The sequence below is a fragment of the Pipra filicauda genome, unplaced genomic scaffold (assembly GCF_003945595.2).
Source record: "Pipra filicauda isolate LSUMZ 115617 unplaced genomic scaffold, ASM394559v2 scaffold137_size4652046_pilon, whole genome shotgun sequence".
Lineage (NCBI taxonomy): Eukaryota > Metazoa > Chordata > Aves > Passeriformes > Pipridae > Pipra > Pipra filicauda.
Genome location: NW_024103851.1, coordinates 276,016 through 296,767, shown reverse-complemented (window position 1 = coordinate 296,767; position 20,752 = coordinate 276,016).

Genomic DNA, 20,752 nt, shown 5'->3' with positions numbered 1-20,752 from the left:
GCTTGCACTGACGTGATGGATTGCTGCCTATTTTTGCAAGGTTTTGGGTTTTCCCAGTGAAAGACCTCAGCTGGCTAGACAGGTCTGGATAGATGGGCTGAATCCAACGGGATGAGGTTCAATGAAACCAAGTGCAGGGTCCTGCACTTTGACCCCAACAACCCCATGAAGCACTACAGGCTGGGGACAGAATGCCTGGAAAGCGGCCAGGCAGAAAGGGACCTGGATTGACATGAGCCAGCAATGTGCCCCAGTGGCCAAAAATGCCAACAGCATTACGGCCTGTATCAAGAATAGTGTGGCTAGCAGGACCAGGGAAGTGATTCTTGCCCTTTACTCAGCACTGGTTAGGTCACACCTCAAGTACTGTCTCCAGTTCAGGGCCCCTCAATTTAGGAAGGACACTGAGGTGCTGGAGAGTGTCCAAAGGGCAATGAAGCTGGTGAGAGGACTGGAGCACAGACCCTATGAGGAGAGGCTGAGGGAGCTGGGGCTGTTTAGCCTGGAGAAGAGGTCTCTCTCAGGGGAGACCTCGTCACTCTCTACAACTACCTGAAAAGAGGTTGTAACCAGGTGGGGGTCGGTCTCTTCTCCCAGTGACAGGACAAGAAGACACAGTCTTAAGCTGCACTCGAGGAGGTTTAGATTGGACATTTGAAAGTTCTTCACAGAAAGAGTGATTTGGCATTAGAATGGGCTGCCCAGGGAGGAGGTGGAGTCACTGTCCCTCGAAGTGTTTGAGAAAAGACTGGATGTGGCACTTAGTGCCATGCTCTAGTTGATAAGGTGGTGATAGGTCAGAGATTGGACTCAATGATCTCAGAGGTCTTTTTCAACCTAGTTGATTCTCTGATTCTGTGCTTCTGTGGCTCCTTATTGCAGGCAACTCTTCCTTCCTCACACCACTGTGCGAGCCCTTCCCTGAAACTCAGCAAGAGGAAAAAGATCTGCCTTGGGATTTGAGGGGAAAGGGATTCTCATCTCTGACAACCCTCTGGTTTTTTAGTGGAATCTCAGGATCTACCTTCAGCCTTTGAGTGATGTAGCCCAGGGTAGGTCAGATCAAAGATGCATCTCATGTCATAGCCTGCTTTTGTCATGCCTAAACGGAGATGTCTAGGTACAGTGATAACAAGGTAAGTCCATAGCACAGTGTACTTGTACTACTTCCTCAGAAGAGCCTCTCAGCTGTCAACCATGTGCAATTAAAGGACTTTTTGGGCCAGAGGTGTTTTTATATGTTTAGTTATCTCTTTCATCTATACTTCCCCTGTGCTTGTGCAGAGCAAATGGGATGTCCTCACAACTGTAATCCTTTCAAAATAATGAATTGCTGTGCCATTTAATTTTTAAAAACCAACCAGCAACAGGGCAAGAAGGGGAATTTTTTCTTTATCTCTGCTTGTTAATGAAACAACCTCACCATGTCTTAAAGCAGAGATGCAAAAGGAATCTCTCAAATCCAGTTTGTGTCCTACACAGTTCCAATTACATCTCTGCACGTACCCATAAAGATCACCGCATTTTATGATGTTACGCTGAGGACAGACTGCATAGCCTTGATACCCACATAAATCTGCAACCCTGTGTGATTTGACTTCTGACTGATACTTCCCACCACCCAACTAACAAGATTTGTAGTTTGATCCCACAGTGCACATATACTAGAGAATTATTTTTTGTCTGTGACTTCCTCATCTATCAGTGTTCATGGATAGTCATGTTGCTTGCATGAGAGACAGGCAGACACTTTGTTTTGGAGCTTAGTGCTGGTTTTCTCTTGTTTAAATACAGGGCCCCAGTAGCATGGCAGCAGGCTGCCTTACCCTGCCAGCTTCAGCCTCAACACTAGCAGCTTTTGAGGGACAGGGGTAGGTCGCCCCTGCTCCAACAGCTATGCACGGTGACCTACCCAGGGGGACATGCTGGGGTGCAAAGAACAGAGAGGCAGCACCAATCACAGCCAGAAGGCTTCCTGGAGGAAGAGCAAGACAACAGGTTTCAGGGATGGCAGAAAGATTTTACCTAGGGCCCTGAAAGAGACTTTGTTAAGTTTGCTGTGACCCAGGAGGACCTGGAAAGCTGTTGAACTGAGAGCAAGGATGAAAGAAAGGGGCTGGCCTGGGAAGGCAATGCAGACAAGGAAAAGACCTGCTTTGTTTCTGTTCTGAATCACCCATCAAGGCTGAGGGGTTGTTTTGCTTTGCTTTGTTTTCAGAAGTTCCCTTGTGCTGCTTGGTTTTAGATGAAACCTAACTGTGTGGTGGAAAAGCACCTTAGATATATTCACATCAAGGAAGAACTGTAGGCAGTGCTACCTCTAACTCCTGGCTAGGGGTTCTGATCCCACATAAACCAAGAAAAGCCAAAGGCGCTTGACCTCTCCAAACCTCTCCATTCCTGTTTACCCTAGATTACCTCTGTGGTGTTTCATGATGTATTCCTGCTGAAGTCTCTTCCCAGAGAAGTTTACTTTATCTTGATGATCAGTCTTAACTGAATCCCATAGGTATGGCATTACCCTACAGGGGTTTGTGGATTCGAAGGCCCCAGGAGGAGAGCAAAAAACAGCAACTCTTACAGCTTCAGTTCTCCCACCTTGTGCTATTCCCCCATGCCACACACAGTGTTTTGTACATCTCCTTTGTTCATATCCTTAAGCACACAGCAGATTAAACACTGGTTGCCCACGAACTGTGACCAACACACCTCATCTTCTGTCTCAACACACTTCATCTTCTGTCTTTAGAGGACACAGTTGAAAACCCTGAAGGTCTTGAAGAATTTCAGCTACTTCTCTCTCCTCCAACAGGTGTGAAGTTCATCAATGCTGAAAATGTATCATTGCTGTGCCTACTCATCTATGTAGGTCAGGTCCTTCTGACATCTTTTTTCCAGGAGTGTTAGGAAGGGAATCTTCACAAACTGGAAAAAAGGTTGCCACACCCTCTTGTTACTGATGATTTGATCATTAAGATGAGGCAAAGAACTACACAGATACAGCACGTTCAAATTGCTAAGTATCTTAGCAGGAATGGAAGGGTAGAACCAAGGGTTTAGCTGTTTGATTTGATTTATAGGGGGTAGGATAAAGATTCATTTTAAATCCCATGGAACATGAAGCCTCAGAAGTCAATGAGACAGGATATCCCTTTGCAGCGTTATGCTGGATAAGCCTGTTAATCTCCAAATCCTCCAGTTGTTTCATGATGGGATGTTGTAGGTAGGTCACTGTTACTGGCTTTTCTCCTTTTCCAGATGCCTATGCATTTAGCTGGATAAGAAATGAAGTGAGAGTGCTAGTTTTGTGAGTAAGGGATTTGGAGGGGAATACTTTCTACCGTTCTGAAAGAAGACTTAAAGGACAGAGTTTCAAGTTGTAAAGGTCATTGTTAGATTTCTTTCTTTATTACTTTTAAGGTTTGGGGGCTTTTTGTGGGGGTTTGTGTGTGTGTGTATGGTTTTTGTTTGTTTGCTTGTTTGTTTAAGGCAGGGAAAGAACAGTCTCTAGGCAAGCATTCCTCAGATTAAGACACGCTCCTGGTTTGTAGATGATCCATCGAGACCAGCTGTAAGACACCTTCTACAAGTGCTCACATTGCCGTGTTCAGTGTCAACCACCTGTCTTCGCACCAAGCACTGAGCTGTGTGAGAGCTGTTCTGTGGTAGTGGCCAGTGTGCAGGGAGCTGTGAAAAAGGCGAATCTGTGTGTTGCGATGTAGAAACCTGGATGTGGGGAGTAAGCGCCCTGTGAGTCACCATCAGGCATGAACTCACAGTTCCCACCACAGCAGGAGCATCATGGCAGCTGAAAATGGGGCTGTTCCTACAGGCAGACAACAAAATGGAAGTAAATAGGGGGAAATTTTGCTGCTACTTGCTGCCACCCAGAAGGAGAGTTTGCAGTGATATTGTTGACAAGAAAAGGACTGTGAGCCTGCAGACACACTCCCTTGTTCAGTTGATGGCGATTTTAACTCAGCCCTGGGGGGACTGCCGGCTCTCCTCAGATGGCTTTTCCACACAGCAGATATACCTTAGAGCACAGGATCAAAGTTTTGGCTGCTGGCTTCCCACAACTCATCTGGCAGTGGATGAACTACAGTGGCTGCAAACACACCTCCATGAGCTGAGGGTGTAATTGCACCGCTTCCCAGAGCAGCTAAGGCCAGGGCCATTTGAGGGCTTGTTAGCCAGGCACCAGCCCAGGCCACTTCAACACACAGAAGGGCAGTGGGTTTCACAAGCTCCCAGTAAAGCAAATTCTTTGACTGGTGTCAGGGCTTTCAGACCTAACAAGGGGCTTTGTTTCAGCCCAGAACAAATTTCTAGATGGCTCTCCTTCCATCTTCCAAGTTTTCTCCCACTTGTGAAGTCCGGGAGGACTCTTTCACGCTGACAGAAAGAAGAATTACTCTGATGCATTGCAATAAGTTGCAATAAATTGCAATGACTTTTCTTTTTTCTCTTTTCTTCCCTCCTTCTGCTACTTGTACAATTGATTTTAGAATGAAACATGCAATAGCAACTCACTCATAGTGTCACAGCAGGAACTGAATTACCTAAGGGAAAAGAGTTGGAGGAGGGAGGATATGGCAAATGCCCATTACAACTTCCTTCTTTCTACAGGCCTGAACTGCTTTTAGGGAAATTCAGTGCTGGGGTACACCAAGGAGACACAGACAGTAACTTCAGCTAAAAGAATGGGGAAAAGCATTATTGTGGGTGTGACAAGTGTGATTAATAACGGTAGGCAGGCAGAGGCAGGGGCAAGAAGGAAAGGCAGCACAGAGGACAGAAGAGTAGCACTCATCACAGGCAGCACAGCCAGCAGCTCGTGGTCAGGGGGGAGACAGGGATGGAAGGTGAGGTAAGCCTGCGTACCACTGATGATGTGATTATTGTTTCATTTGTAAAGGCAGCAAGGATGGGAGAATGTAATGGCAGCCATTTTTCTGTGTGAAGAGGTCGCTGTGGATGGCAGTGTAAGGTATTATTCATCTTCAGGAAGAGCACTCAGTATAATACAAGAAGCAATAAGAAGGGTTTGAAAGAGGACAGGGAAGATTAAACAGAAATGCCAAAATTTTTGGAGTCACTGGACACCTCATACCCTCCAAATAGTAGCACTAATGATAGATATTGTCACTAGGGACTCAGTCTCCACAAACATTACCAACTTGTTCTCTCCATCTCACTTCTTCCATTAATACTTCCATTTGCTGCAGAGGATGCCCTTGAGATTTACGGTAGCACAGCAATGGCATTTTGGACTTCTGTCAGGAATTGCATTTTGTTACTGGAAGCTGAAGAAAAATTTGGAGATAAAAATAACTAGTTAAAGCTGCTTAAAAAAAATAGGCTAAAAGCTTCCAGTAGCAAAATAACCATCAGAAATTAATATGCTAACAGCATCTGACTATTACCTTTTGTGCACTGTCTGACTGGCTACAATCTGGGGTAAAGTCCTCTTACCTCCCACCTCCTACAAGAGATGGTAAGGAGAAAAGAGGGAAAACCTGGTGTATAAAACATACCGGCCAACTTCTGCTTTCACTTCTGTAAACTTCTTCTCTGTAAATCCATATGACAGAAGTAAAAACCAGTGGATTCAAATGACCAGCAGAGCCTCGAAGCAGCCTCTGCGTCTAAAAAATCACCATGGATCATTTTCCTCCAAACTATTTCGTGCTGTGCAACAGAGAATCCGATTCTGAGAGTTTGTGACCTGGTGTAGGTGTGAGCAAAACAAGATATTGAGTTAATTATTCTGTGAACTGTTGTGACCATCTTTGCCTCCCCAGCACAGGCCTGGTGTGGCTGGCATCCTGCTATCGCCAACGCAAGCTGATCTGCGTAAAGGATTTGCTGTAGTGTCAGACTATGCATTTTCTTAACCCTGTCACACGATCATTCATTGCTGTATTACTGTGCAGCAGTTCCTAGAGAAGTTCTACAGCTTCAGCTACAGAAAAAGATTGACTGGCTTGGCCATCTGCTCTCTGGGTTTACTAGCAGCAGTTACAACGCATCGTTTGCGTGTCTCAGCCTGGCAAGGACCTCAGCAGAGTCATAAGGCAGGAGGTCCCACAAGTGGACCATGCTGTGAATTCAGAAAAGCTCTTTGAAAGACAATTTCAGGAATGAAAATAAATTATTAAAAAAAAAAAACTACAATAACAAAAAACCAAAATAAAGCCAGGCAAAAGCAGCACATGGTTTACTTTCCCAGTTGTGGTATGAATTCTAACAAACACAGAGCTCCTGTATGAGTGCAGAGAGCAAGTGCTGAATTTTGGAGTTTCCCTGGACCTGAGCAAAACAAAGCCCACCAGCTCCCGCAGGGAGCTCATTGGAGAGGCCAGGGAAGGAAGACAAAATGGTAGATGAAAAAGCAGAGACCAAGTAGAAAGACAGGCTTTGTGCAGACAGCTCTTGCATGAATTTGTGCTTTCCCACTTAAAAAACGTATAGGAGAAAACTTATGATGCCATTCCATTATTATACTGTGAACACATTGGGGAGAAGCTGTAAAAAAGGCTAGTTCTCGATTTGGCACTGGGTGTTCATGCCTGTATGTAATTTAGCAGCCGTGAAAGGTGTTATTGGAGGCCAAGATGGAAAGAGCAGGCATCTGTTTACAGTAGAGAGTTAAAAAGAGGAATGGGAACATTGCAAATAGCACAATACAATGGCAAAATCCTGGAAACTCTAGATTAGACCTTGTTCTTACTCTGTTCCATCATTCTTTTGTTTTGTTGGTTTTTTTTTTCTTAGTGGTGCCTAAAGTAAAATTTCAGATAAGCAGATTTTTCTGGTTCATATATTTTTCTGAGAATCAAATATTAGTGCGTGTGTGCACATGTGCCTGTTTTTATTAATAGAAAATTTACTTAGAGCAAGTTAATCTAAAGAGTGCCATCTACTGCTCATAAGAACAAATCGCATGTGTAAGAACAGCAAATCTGGAAGCTGGATGTGGCTTCCTGCATGAAGATGGCTTTACGATATAAGCACTTCAGGTATTTCAGATCATTTTAGATCCTTCTTGGGACTAACCTAAAGCTGGGAGACCAGCTGCAGGGGCCAGCAGTCCCAGCAGTGCCACAGCTCTCCTGTCAACAGCACTGAAAAGAATTTTTTTTCTTTTGTTCCCAGATTAGTTGAGTTTCTCATCTCAAGGCAAGCATAAACTGGCCCTGATGCACCTTTTATGACTGTACACCTACACCATCCAACAGCTTGGCTATCTGAAAGCATGGACATGGGAGGGAAGACTTCAGCATCACTGTTTGGTATGCTGCTGGAATAGCAGGCTGTAGTAAAGCGTGAAGACCATAAATTGTCTCTATGGCTCTATTAATCTTCACTGGTCACTCGTGGCTCTGAAGTTTGTCACAGGACCATTACACCTCTTCTCAGATTCTCTTGGTTGGCAAAAAAGTTACTGGGGTTTCCAGGGTGTTGCACTAGAGCTGGTGCTGCCTGTCTGCAGATAACAAATTGAACCATGCATAAATGTATCTTGTAAAATATCAGTTTATATGTTAAAGCACCTCAGTCTAAGTGTCTTTCAGTGGATTAGCTTTTTTTACAGACACACTCAAGCTGTACACTGAGTGACATTTTGGCTGGCACTGGGGTAACCTTAATAGTTGTTACTCATTTCCTGTTGCAACTGTGACGGTACAAGATTATGAGCTAAATGTGTGAAATACTCTACATCCACATATAAGGAGGGAGTTACTGTCAAACACCTCCAGCAAAGAGGAGGAAATCTTTGTATGCTGCCTGAGCGAAATACACCAAAGTGGGATCTTAAAATGTCCTTTATCTCCCCCAGCTGAAAAGCTTGGATAATTGTGTATTAAATCAGCATATTCTGTGTCCTCTGTTCAGTGAAATGGCTTCTTCTGCAGGCAAAATAGATTTCATATAGTTGCTCCTAAATTACAGATTGTTGAAAACCAAACTAAATGCCAGTCATATTGGAAATATCATATGCTGTTATTGAAACATCATGCATCCAGCTTTATTAACTTAAGGTTCCTAAAATATGATTGATGAAACACTGATACTCAGATGTTGTCTTTTTTTCTTTGATTTTGTAGAACATAAATAAACACCTTATCTCCGTCCTGTCACCCCAAAGAACACAGTATTGTAATATGGATAATACATTAATTGCTGGAGGACAACTGGTCCATTCAGGCTCAAATATGTTGCATGAGCAATAGGGCTGCTCCATTTAGGAAACACATCTGCCTCTCTGCTACTCTTGTTCATATCAACCCTTAGAAAACATAGTGAGTATCCAGATCAAGGTTTATTGACTTGAGGAATAAATAAGACATCACATGTGGCCCAGAACCTCTTGTGTGTAGCAACCTTCTTCAAAGCTGCTTTCCTGTACAAGGAGAATCTGGCTGGGGAACTAGATGGAGCATAGGAAGTGGCATCTGAGTGGAGCTATTAACCAGCACTAGCACTCACTAGCATGATTAGCTAGTAGCTAGAGTCAGCCTGATTTTTTCACAGATCCTGAATCACATGGGATATGTGAACTGCCCCATCCACCTCAGTAGATGTTAGTTCAGGAGGTAATAGTTTCTTTCAGATACTTATGCTAACTATATTCCTTATCAAAGAATGGCAGAAAGGAAATTTTTTCAGAGTTAGTTCAAAATGTTTTCCAAGCAAGCAGGCTTCATTCAAACCAGCATTTTCTTGAGAAGGTTCAGTTTCCAACAAGTGTTTTGAGCTTTTGCCTCTGAAAATCCCTGGAAGAAAAATGTAGCAAAAATCTGCAGTCATCTGCACATGAATGCAAAACCTCACCAGGCTCAGAGCCATGATAATGAAAACTTTGGTTGCTCGGCAGGGCAGGTCTCCCAGAGTTTGTAACAATCCTGCCTGCTTCTCCCCTGGGAAGTGCAGCTTCTCTAACCATGGGGAAGGCCATAGATGTTGGCCATAGTAGGAGCATCTCTGCAGAGTGGAAGGCTCTCCTGGGCTACTGGAGGAAGGCATAGGAGGGGTGGCAGCAGGTTGAAAGGCCCTCCTTTGCCTTTCTTTGCCTTTCTTTGCCTTTCTTTGCCTTTCTTTGCTGGTTTCTCACACATATGTTCATCTCCACCATGACAAGGCCACAGGCCATCACCCTGATGATTATCTCCTGAGAAGACATGGTCTATGTTTTTTGAGTTATGTAGTGGGTTTCAAGCTGTTTGCTTATTGTAGTTGCTGTCTGGCCAGCCCTCAGAGCATGCCGGGTTATCCTCTGGAGTAAATCAGTAGCAGGATTAAAAGGAGGATAAAAAAAAAGCAAATATAAAGTCAGGTAGGAAGAGGCATTCAAGTAAGTTAAATGGTTGGTTTTGGTCAAATCGTTGCTGCTAGCTAAAGTGACATGCCAGCTAAAGAGATAAAAGACCTTTAGTCTTCTGCAAGTAACCACCTGCAAGAAGTGTAAGTCAAGCCAATGGATGTAGATGAGATAAGGACAGGAGAAAAATGCAGCAAGGCTTGAATGTTGGCCCAAACAGAAGCCGTTCCTGCAGCTTTTCCTGTAAAATAAAACAGCATTTCAGGAACACTAAAAATCCCTCTCTAGCCTATTTGGTCAGGGACTAGATGGCACTGTCTACCCAAAAAATAAGACATTAATCTGATGTTTCTGTACAGTTACAGGTTGAAGTGAACAGTAGCAAAAAGCTTAACAAGACAGGAGCAGCACCCGAAGAACCAGACATCTGCCAGTGTGGTCATATATACAGAAGCCTTATTTATGGGAAAAGAAAATGGAGGACCCACTTGTTGAGTCGAATGGCCCCACCTCAGTTTCCAGATGTGTTTGTGGTCCCTTGCCACCGCACTTGCCTGGTTTGTCAGGCTGGTTGTTGGTATTGGGCCCTTTCTGTTGAACCATCAGATGCTTTTCTGCCAGAAGCATATGAAAGCACCAACACAGCTTGTCTCCACCAAGGGGGAACTGACCTCCTCCCACAACACCTGCAGGGCTGCTGGGAGAAATCCCAGGGCCGCCAAGCAGCTGATTGTTTTGCCTTTTGTGAGGGCAAAAACTTTTCATAAAAATAAATCATAAGATATAAAACACAGCAAACTACATTCAGGTCTAAACCCCAGGGGAATTCCAGACTTTTCTAGTAGGGAGAAAATCTTTTTTTTCCCTTCCTCACCAAAGCCGCCTGTCTCCCCTGAAGGCAGACAATTCAGTTTGTCATAAAGCTACAAGAACTTTTTGGAAGTTGACAGTTTACAAACACCTGGAACTTGCACACACAGAAGTATGTGGAAGCTTGTATCGGCAAGTTGTTTGGGTTTTGGATTTATGCTTGCCCTCACAATGCCCATAGTTTGAAAAGGTGAAAATAGTTCCCCCAGAATTACCCCATGATGATTCATCCCAGTAATTATCCCCTGCAACACCAAGAGTTGTTTTCTTGATAATGGTACATTGGCACACGGTGATGGGAAAGCAAGTGGCAGCTTCAGTGGTGAATTCTTTACGGCCTTGACTCTGAAGTCCTACCACTAGGGGGAGCTGGCTTCAACAGGAGAAAAACCATCCTGGATGGAGGTAGAAATCCTGCGTCCCTCAGACAATATCTCCTGATGGGATCATTTGGCATTTTGTATGCAGCAGAGCAGAGTGGACCATAGGCTACCAGCATTTATGGATGAAATTGCCGCCATGTTATCTCCCAGTTCCAAAAGCATTTCTTGTCTGAGTCACAGAAAGAAGCCTGCAAAAGTGGGGAAGCAGAGGAGGGATATCACGAGGAAGCAAACCATTCTCTGAACCATCTACAAATGACTGATCAACCCTCCACCACTACCCTGCACACACACTGATTTTGCTGCTGGATACTTGTCATGACATGCATCTTTTGACTGCTTTCAGCTATCCTGAGGGGATTAAAGCTTTACTTGCTTGTTTTGGCTCAGAAAGACATGCTTTCTGTCTTCTCATTATAGTGGCTGTTGCCTCTGACTTCCTCAGACCAATAATCCTGAGTAAATCAATGGTATAGCTGACTCTTTCTTGGCTTGCTTTAGTGGGCCATGGAGATGAATACACAGATTAGGTGTCTTTAGAAATGCTCTGGTCCATTGAAAATAGCATCACTGGTCTAAAATTATTGTATGCTGTCTAACAAATACACAGAAATTATCACTACCCCTGCTTGACCTGAATCCAGGTCATTTTTCACTGACCCAGCTGAGAGACGGCTATTGCCAGGTGACCAGAACACACAAGCCAGCTATAGAAGAGTCTTAGTTTTTGATCCAGGATATTAAAAAAATCACATAGCACTAAAAACTAGCAAGCAGGGGAGACAATAGGATGGAAGGGAAGACCTGGATAAAAGTATGATGGAAGGCATGAGGAGTAGTGACCTTCAGGGTCAATATGGACTGGCAAGCAAACAGCAAGTTTGTCACCAAAAGGGATCCAAAGACAGATCAGAGAATCAAGAAGATAAGTACTCAGAGATGGAAACTACAAGATGGTTACAGCATATATGTGATTTTTAGAAAAGGCTGTTGACTTTCTTTTATGGCATTATAAACATTTAACAGTGTATAACCACCTTAATTTTTTTCATCAAATCAAAATACTTTTTTTCAGTTGTAAAAAATTTTTGTTAAATAGAATACCCACTGCTTTAAATTTCTTCCATTGGGTAAAACATAAAAAACAAGAATATAATCCAATCTCAGTTGCTTTTATGTAATACTTTCCTGCCAACAGCCATTTAAATTTTTCTGAGACACCAAGGAGTTTTGTTTTGTCAGACTTTAAGGGGATGAGTTCTACTGCTCTAGAAAACTTAATAAAAAGTAATGTACATGAAAATAAAAAATGTCCAAGGCAGTTGATATAAATTAGTGAAAGCAAAATATAAAGACTCAAGTCTTTTGGGAGCCTGTGGGGAACAAAAATGTTCCCAGCAAGTGAGCAGGATCAAATGGCAACACCACAATGGAAAATATTCTCTCACATTTTCAATGAAGGTTTCTGAAACCATAAATCCACAAAAAAACCCCCACCTCTTCTCAGTTGATTTTCTGATACTTCCAGCTTTTCTGACCCTTTTCCTTCCTGTTCTCCTTTTCCCCCTCAAGACAGTATGTGTAGAAATATCTAAACTAGCTACTAACATAGGTAAACTGGTTGACAGCAGCAGGGCATGATGGTTGGAAGGGAGTTATGAAATCACCCCGAACTCCTGAGCTGTCCCAGTCCAGCCTGGGTGATGTCCCCAGCATGACTTGAAATTTTTGCAGTCTTGAGTGTGCTTCTGCAAATGACTGATGCACGTGCTGCTGAGTCTTCATGTTCAAAGCATCATAGAGTTTCACAGAATATTCTGAGTCAGAAGGACCCACAAGGGTTACCAGCACATCCCCAAGTCCATTTCCTCAGTTTTCCTTTTTTTTTTTCCCTTGTATTCATCCCTACACCTTCTAAAACACTGCTATATTATGAAGTTTTAAAGAAATACCAAGTTCAGCTTATCATCTCCAATCATCACCTTCCACTGCATAAAGGAACAATATCAAGTATTTGCAATGCTCTCTCATCCCCTACTCCACCCTGCTCCCATCTACAGCACAGGGAAGTATGAGTTTCAAATCCATCTCACTGAGCACATCACCAAATACGAAATGTACTTATTATCTTTTCTCTCCAGCAATCAGAGAAATTTGGGCAAAATTAACCAGCAAGCGCGCAATTGTTCTGATGGCTATGGAAAGGAGCGGTAATATTTACATTCTTGGCTTTCAGTCTCAGTTCATCTTCAAATGAATCTTTATTCTGCGCAAGGTTGCAGAGTAAAGCAGCCCTGGTGGGTGAGAGGTATGACAGGTGAGTTGAGAGACTGACCGGAGCATTATTTAACCAAGTGATGTGGAAAGACACCGACAGCTCCTTGCTTCCATAGGTAATGGGATTTCTCAAGGGACTGGTTGAACTGGTTGCAGTGGCTGATTTACATAAGCAGAGCAGTGAGAACCAATGACAACAATGCCAAAATTTGTCTGAAAGCGTGGATTTATCCTGTATTCAACCATGTAAAAAAGGAGCACCTTTTCAGTAACTGTTCTGCTCCCACACCATGTTAAAGCACATCTACTGCTTTTAATGGCAAAGTTAAGCTAGGCAGTAACTTTCTCCTGTGGCTCCTCAGGAAAATTGCAAGCAATTGCCCAAATGCAGGTTCAGCCAGGGTGTGTGCAAACCTAATACAGAGAGCAAAGGTGTTTGGGCGTAGCTGAGGGCTTATTTTGGTCTGGAGCATGGCTATTAACAACAAGAAGCATGATAAGAATGCAGTCAGAGTTCAGCATCCCTGGCTAAGTATACAGGACTGAGAGTTAATAAAAACACATTCTTACACATGGCGAAAGGTAAATATACATCAGCCTCCATAAAAGCATTATAATGATTTAATAACTATGATAATGTAATAATTTTACAGTGTATCAAAGCTTTACAGTCATCCTGAACCTACAGGTTGCATTACAGGTGGCATCACCACTGGTTAGCTGACCTGGGACCCAGGGGAACATACAGAGAAGTGGGAGAGATTCAAGATTAAACACAAAGCCTGCATCTGCACAGATACTTCTATTATTTTTTTTTAATCTGTAGTGTAGTTATTCTGCAATACCAATTTTACAAAGTCTGTAAATAATTTCAAACTATGCAAGTGTAGATTGTATTAGTGTAAAGATCATGAGATATTGTTGCCATCTCATGAACTAAATATTTTGCTGTGCTATGTGGATGTAGTCAAAGAATGAATTATTGAGCAGTTATCATGGGTGAATGACCTTTTTGTGATTTGTCACACAATAATTTAGAAACTGTAGCTCCTGCTAAATTCAATTATTTTTCTTGCAGCTTGGCTTTTAAAGGTGCCATGCTTGTCTTACTTTTGAAGGACTTTCCCTCTGCCCTAGAAGAATTAAGAGAACTTCTAGGATGAAGGTTAAGTATTAGCTCTGGTTAAAAAAAAAAAAATCATTAAAAACATTAAAAGCAAGTAGCATAAACTTTAGATGAACAGCTAATATGCTGAAGAAAAAAATACCCGGTTCAGCTTTTTGCACCTGACAATTCCTGAATATTCGCAAATATTTTTAAATGTCTCTGGGGTAGGGGGGTTTATGCAGTTATACCACTAATACAGACATGTAAGATTAGCACTGAAGATCAGTTAGAAGTAGTTTTTTATTATTACTGATAGCATTAGCAACAAAAATTTTTCTGCTGTTCATGACAAATGCATAGCTGAATTCCTGCTTATTGCTCTAAAAGCTCTGCGCAGTCATTATGGAAACTTGGAAGCACTGCTAGAAAAAGAGGGATGTGGGCAGGAGTGATAGATCCCCTATGTACACTATACATACATAGATATATAGTATAGAAGATATGTATCAAATATAGCATATTGTATACCATATATACCACATAGAATATTAAATATTATAGACAATGTATGTAATACATACTATAGACTCCATTATATTACACTGATGTTGTTATATTATTTAAAGATAAGTATACTTAATGTCTTTAATATTTTTTTAAAAGTTGACTACATTAGAAATGTCCAGAAATTTACAGAAACAACTTTTTTCATCATGTTTCCTGCTAAACACCCCCTCTTTTACTGGGCCAGTCTTTCTGAGAATTCAAGTGCTTTTCTGTTCTGGATGAATCAGTTTTAGGGAAGGTACAGGAGCCACAGGCACTGTCACAACTGACACAGTGAGAGCCTTCACACAAAGTTCATCCCCTCAATGCTTTACTGTGGAAATGGGTTCTGAGTGAAAGGGAAATACAAGATGTTGAAGACAAGATCTAAAGCACACAGTAACTTGCCCTCCACCTTTCAGAAACTGCAAAGATATTTTGTCCTGATTATATCAACTGCCTGGGAGTGCTTCTTTATTCTGTAAAGATAACTTCCACGTAAATTGTTTCTTTGGGATTAAAAAGATGGGCTGGTATAGAACTAATCAGGCTGTTGTTACTGTTCAAACAGTTTGAAGAAATTTCAGAAAAGCTTGTGAACAATGTGCATCCTCTCTGCGATTTTTATTTAAACTTCATATATGATGCATGAGAGAACCCCCTGGGCAAATACCATGGTAGTTCAGCCATGATCTGATGGCTATTTTTCTAATGTGTGGCAGTCTTGATAAGTACATTAGACTAGAATGGATGATAAAGAGCTACTGAAAGCAAACAAGCAGTAGTGCAATATTTTTACAGAAAGATTGCTAGTTTATACAGGAGGCATTCCTGGCACTTGGATGACTTTGAGCTAATCTACAGTCTGCCTAATCTCCATCAGTTCTCAAACTGTGACCCATGAGGTTCTCTCATCAGCTTGGCTTCTGTTTCTAAATTGTACAGCTGCTTACACTGTAACATCATGGAGCTGCTCAGCAGCATATTTGGGTCAAAAATCCATCAGAAAGGCAGGCTGGACAGGGCTTTGAGCAACCTGGTCTGGTGAAAGGTATTCCTGCCCATGGCAGGGGGGTTGAAACTAAATGATCCACAGGGTCCCTTCCAACCCAAACCATTCTACAATTCGATGATAAGTCAAACAGCTGTGCAGGCTGCTTGAAAGACTATTGCCTAGACACACCAAATCCTGATAGCACAGTACAACTGAGAGAAGCACTGCACCATTCCCTAGTTAAACTGTTAAACTGGGAAGCCAAGTAAAATGCTCTCTTGCTAGATGATGCCCTAACTACAGGGAGCAGAAGAGGGCAGGGTATGTAATGGATGGAGATCATACATTAGAGATCTCAAAGAAAAAGTCACCATATCTCTGACATATGATCAAAGAAAAGGATTTCTCTCTATTTCCATTCTGTTAAATGATCAAAGTATTTTGGCTAACACTAAAATGATCTCTCTCTGTAAAAGCCAATCATACCCTGAACTGCATCAAAAGAACTGTGACCTGCAGCTTGATGGAGGTGATTCTCTCCCTCTATTCCACTCTGCTGAGACCCAAACTGGAATACTGCATCCAGCTCTGGGGTCCCCAGCCCAGGAACGACAGGGACCTCTTGGAGCAAGTCCAGAGGAGAGGCACCAGGATGATTAAAGGGATGGAGCATCTCTCCTGTGAGGAAAGGCTGAGAGAATTGGATTTGTTCCGCCTGGAGATCTCTTCCAACCCAAGCCATCCTATGATTCTACAGAATCATAAGATTCTATTTCTATAGAACATATTGTAAATGTTGTGTGCTTGTGTGTCTTCATATAAATATAGAACACACATAGGTGTGTGCAGGCATGCACAAAGATTTGTGCATTTGGATATATTAAAATACATGTGCACAAAAGTTGAACACAGAATGGACAATTTCAGCCAATTACTTATAAGCAGCTGATCTCATAATCAAAAGCAAAGCACTGCCTTCATCAGCGAGGAAAAAACCACTTTGTAGGACAGTGTTCTGGAGTCCGCAATATTCCCGTTATGGACCACCAAAGGTAGCTTTTGCCCTGACAGGCAGCGCAGTGCAGGTAAGTCTTGCCCAGTTTTAAAAGATTACCCACAAACTTTTGGTTTTCTTAGCACAGTCAAGTTTTATTTTTAAAACTGCTAGGAATATCTTAAGCAAGTATTTTCCATCAGTCCTATTGCTTCAATTAAACCAGAAGACACTTCAGCTGCTGCTGATTCAATCTGTTTCTCAATTATACAGCCAGCCATGTACTTAGCATGGTCCTGTCCAAGGGTAGTTTTAGGGATTGTTGTTCTGTATGCATTTATAAACTGCAGTTAAACATAGTATGGCGTCATGAAGTGACAATGAGTTGCCAAGAAAATAAAAGGCATAGCCAAAATGCCTCTGATGCCTCACCCAGCCCTGGATTCCTCCCAGAGAAGCTTCCTATGGGTTGGGAAAACTGTTTATGTCTTCCACACAACAGTAACTGAAAAGAGATCATCATGTATTTTGCAAATAGGGTATATTGAAAAGCCTCAGGTTCATGTCAATGAAGCCAGGAAAGGTGGAAGAGGGTTACAGAATGGCCCACAGGTTGGATTTTCTTCTTGTCCCCTGCAGCACATGATGACCTGAAAACACCCTGCTGCTTCATTCTGAAGGCAAATATCTGCTGTGCGGAGCACTTGCAGGGTGAGCAGAAGTTCTTGCTACCTGTTGCCAGACCAACGATTTAACTCAAGGAGAGGAAAGACTTCATTATTCCTTTTATCTCAGAAGAAGAAATTTAATAATATACTATCCCCCTGCAATAAAACAAATAAAAAATAAAGTAAAAAAAATCATCATCTTACTCTGTATGTACTAAAGGTACATTTAGGTACACTGAGTAGATCTGCATGATTATGCTCTGAGGAAATTAAACCACAAAGTCTTGTACTTGCCTCTGTGGAAGTGCATATGCAAAGTAAAGATATATTATTTGCTTCTGATTGACAACTTGCTATTAGAAGAAATAACTGGAAGTCAGTCCATGTTTGCCTTTCCCTGCTGATAATCTTTCTATTCATCTTCTATTCTTCCATTACATATAGAAAAATAATTTGAAAAAATTATTAACTCATAAATACACATATGCACATATACACATATCCATGTTTCCATGTGAAAAATACTATAGTTTTTTCCCTGCATCCAGAATGGGATATAATTGTTGTATATGTAACTTTTACACTTGTTTTTAAAATATTGTTAAGAATTTGTTTTTATTTTATACAGCATCCTAAGAAACAACTCTTGTATCAGGAGAACTACTGAAAATTGCTTTTTTTTTTTTCAATTTTACCTGTACTTGTTGTTGAGAATTCATTATTCTGGATAATCGGGAAAAAAAGCCCACTTCTTAGCTCGCATAAAATCAAAGGCAGGTTTTCTCAGATAGGAACAAACATGAACTTATGGGGAAAATAAGACCTTTTATAGCTGCCTAACAGTTGTAGGGGACAGGTCTTCAGTCAGAAGTCAAGAGGAGTCAGTGAAACGATATCTGTGGAGCTGGTCCTGGCCACAGGAGCAGCCACTATGTTCTTTCTCCAGTGGATGGCTGGACACATACCTGAACTAATTACTTCCATTTCCTAGTTCGTTAAATTATGAAATGACAATCCAGCGTGAAGCATGAAGACTTGAAAATATTCCTCCCCAAACTGTGCTGCTTGATGGAGGACTGGCTCATGATTTATTAACCAGGTACACTTTCTGACAGGATTTTAAGCATAGTGACTTTGATTCACACCTATCTCCATGCCAACAGAAAGACTTATAATCTGGTGACTGGAAATGTCACCAGAACATTTCCAATCGCTTCCCTTCCTGTGTCAGTATCTGGAAGTGAGACAAACAAAGATTTCTGGTACCCAGTTGTGCATCACAGAGGATGTCCACCTGGTTTAAGCTGTTGAAGTCAACTGCTAGGATGACAGGTTTGCTTTTGCTTTAAAACATCTAAAAATTGTATGTTATAAAATACTTGCTAACAGTAAAACCAGTGTGTAAAAACCTTTTGCTGTTCTTTTAGTTGATAACTGTGCAGGTACTCATGTTATATAAACTTAAGGAGCAGTGATTCTGGAAATTAACTCCAAAAATTAAAACTAACAGTTTGGGTTCTGTTCCCAAATGTAACTAAAATATCAACATAGCAATTTCTAGACCACCTTGAAACAAACTTAAGGAATTTTAGGCTCTGCAATACACAGTATGACCAGCAAGAGCTTTCACTGTACTTCAACTGGGACATGTTCATTTTCATTAGCACCTTCTGGTGCACTCAACACATCAAGGACTGCACTTACCCAACTTGTACAACAGACTGGATGAATAAACTATATTATTTGCTAGGCAAATGTATTTCAAAGTATTTGTGTGGTAAATATAAACGATACTTTTTTATTGAAGAGCTTGGGAGTTGTGAAGGGTGGTGATATTTTTTACTCTTTTCAATTTTATGTATTTTTCCTTAGAAGTGTGGGAAGACATGCTTATGTCCAAATGATTTCCCATACTGAGAACTGAACTGAATAATTACGTCGTGAGATAACAGTACAGTTCCATGGAATTCTTTAAAAACTTTTCCATGAGAATGATAGCTCAAATTGCTTACTTTAACATGGTACTTGTTTAAATTTTTTAAGCATTCATTTGTTCGCTGCTTTATAAGTTTGTTTTCCTTTTTTTTTTCTTCTTTAGGATCAGTTTCACATATTGTTGCAATATACACCATTAGAATTGAGGAATTGGAAAGGTTAGTGTTAGATTTAGCAGCGCCTCAAGAATGAGAACCATTTTCCAAAAAAATCTGGAATACCCTCCCTTTCCCCAGGCTCTTTCACTTGAGGAGCTTTCCATGTCTATTAAAATGGATGTGTATACCTGTAATAGATTGCCATTCACCAACAGTGACAATGCAATCTCTTCTGCTTAGCCAGACTTGACCTAGAAACACCACGCATCTCAAAAAGCTGACACATAGCTGGACTAAGACACTGTCAATGTCTCAAGTACTGCTGAGGGGCACAGAGGTTCAGAGACAGTCTAGTCTGTGGGTTGTTTCACCTCATTAAAAATGGTCATTTGACTTCCCATTTCCAACCGGAGACATAGAACCATGCCTGCTGTGAAGCAAAAGCAGCAGCTGGCCAGGGGAGGGAAGGGCAGGGCAGGGGAGTGAAGGGAAAACGTTTGTTTGCAAACTTTTTAAAACATGAGCTTATTTGAAATGTTAACATTTATGTGGAAACAGTGAAGAACAGGCTTGTGTCTTGAAGAACCTCTCCCAGTAAGCCATAGCATGTCTTTGTGAGGATAAAAATGAAAGATTGTATGAAATGCGTATATATATATGTATATATATATACACAAATATAAAATCTTTAGGATCTTGGTATTTCTGTGTTACCTTTTATTTGTATTTAAAAGATTACTTTTATTTCTATTTGTAACATTCCAAAGAGAGGGAGCAAAACCAAACCCACAATGTCTAACACATGGAGTAAATCCTGCCAAGGCTTAGAGTGGCAATCAAATCGCAATCATAGCTTGTCCCACATTGCCTAGGCGTGATAGCATCCCCAGCATCTGCCCTGCTTAGGATACTCAGGTCATTACAACATACTCCTGTCAATAAAAACAAGCACCCCAGAAGTAGTATTAGGTTTATCCTCCTAGATGATGGATCATATATAGCTTATTCTAATAATTTTCCATTTATAAATTACAGCGAATGCAGCAAACACTGTAAAAGTAAAACAAGACAGGAATCTTGCAGGTGAATAATTCCATTTCTTTGAGCATCTTTCATAATATTTACTAAGCATTACTTGAATTGATTTAAGGTAATCCCAAGCAATACATTTGTTCTTCCTTCTCTAAAGTGAATCTGATTAGAAAGCCAGTTCAAACTAAGTTAACTATTTTGATGTGTTAAGTTTTTTTTCACTCTCACCTCCCACAGTCTCAATCCCCCAGAACAGCTTTATCAGCTGAGGTTGTATCAGCTTCTGCTGTCCCCTCACCACTGCTTAATGAACATGCCATTGCTGAACAGCAAGAATACAACCTCGGAGATGAACTCCACTGCCTTTCACTCTCCTCCTCCTCAGGTCAGTCTCAAGCAGGTCCCTCCTGAACTCTGGAAAGGTGACACCTGTTCTCCTGAGGCTACAACATCAAAGGCAAG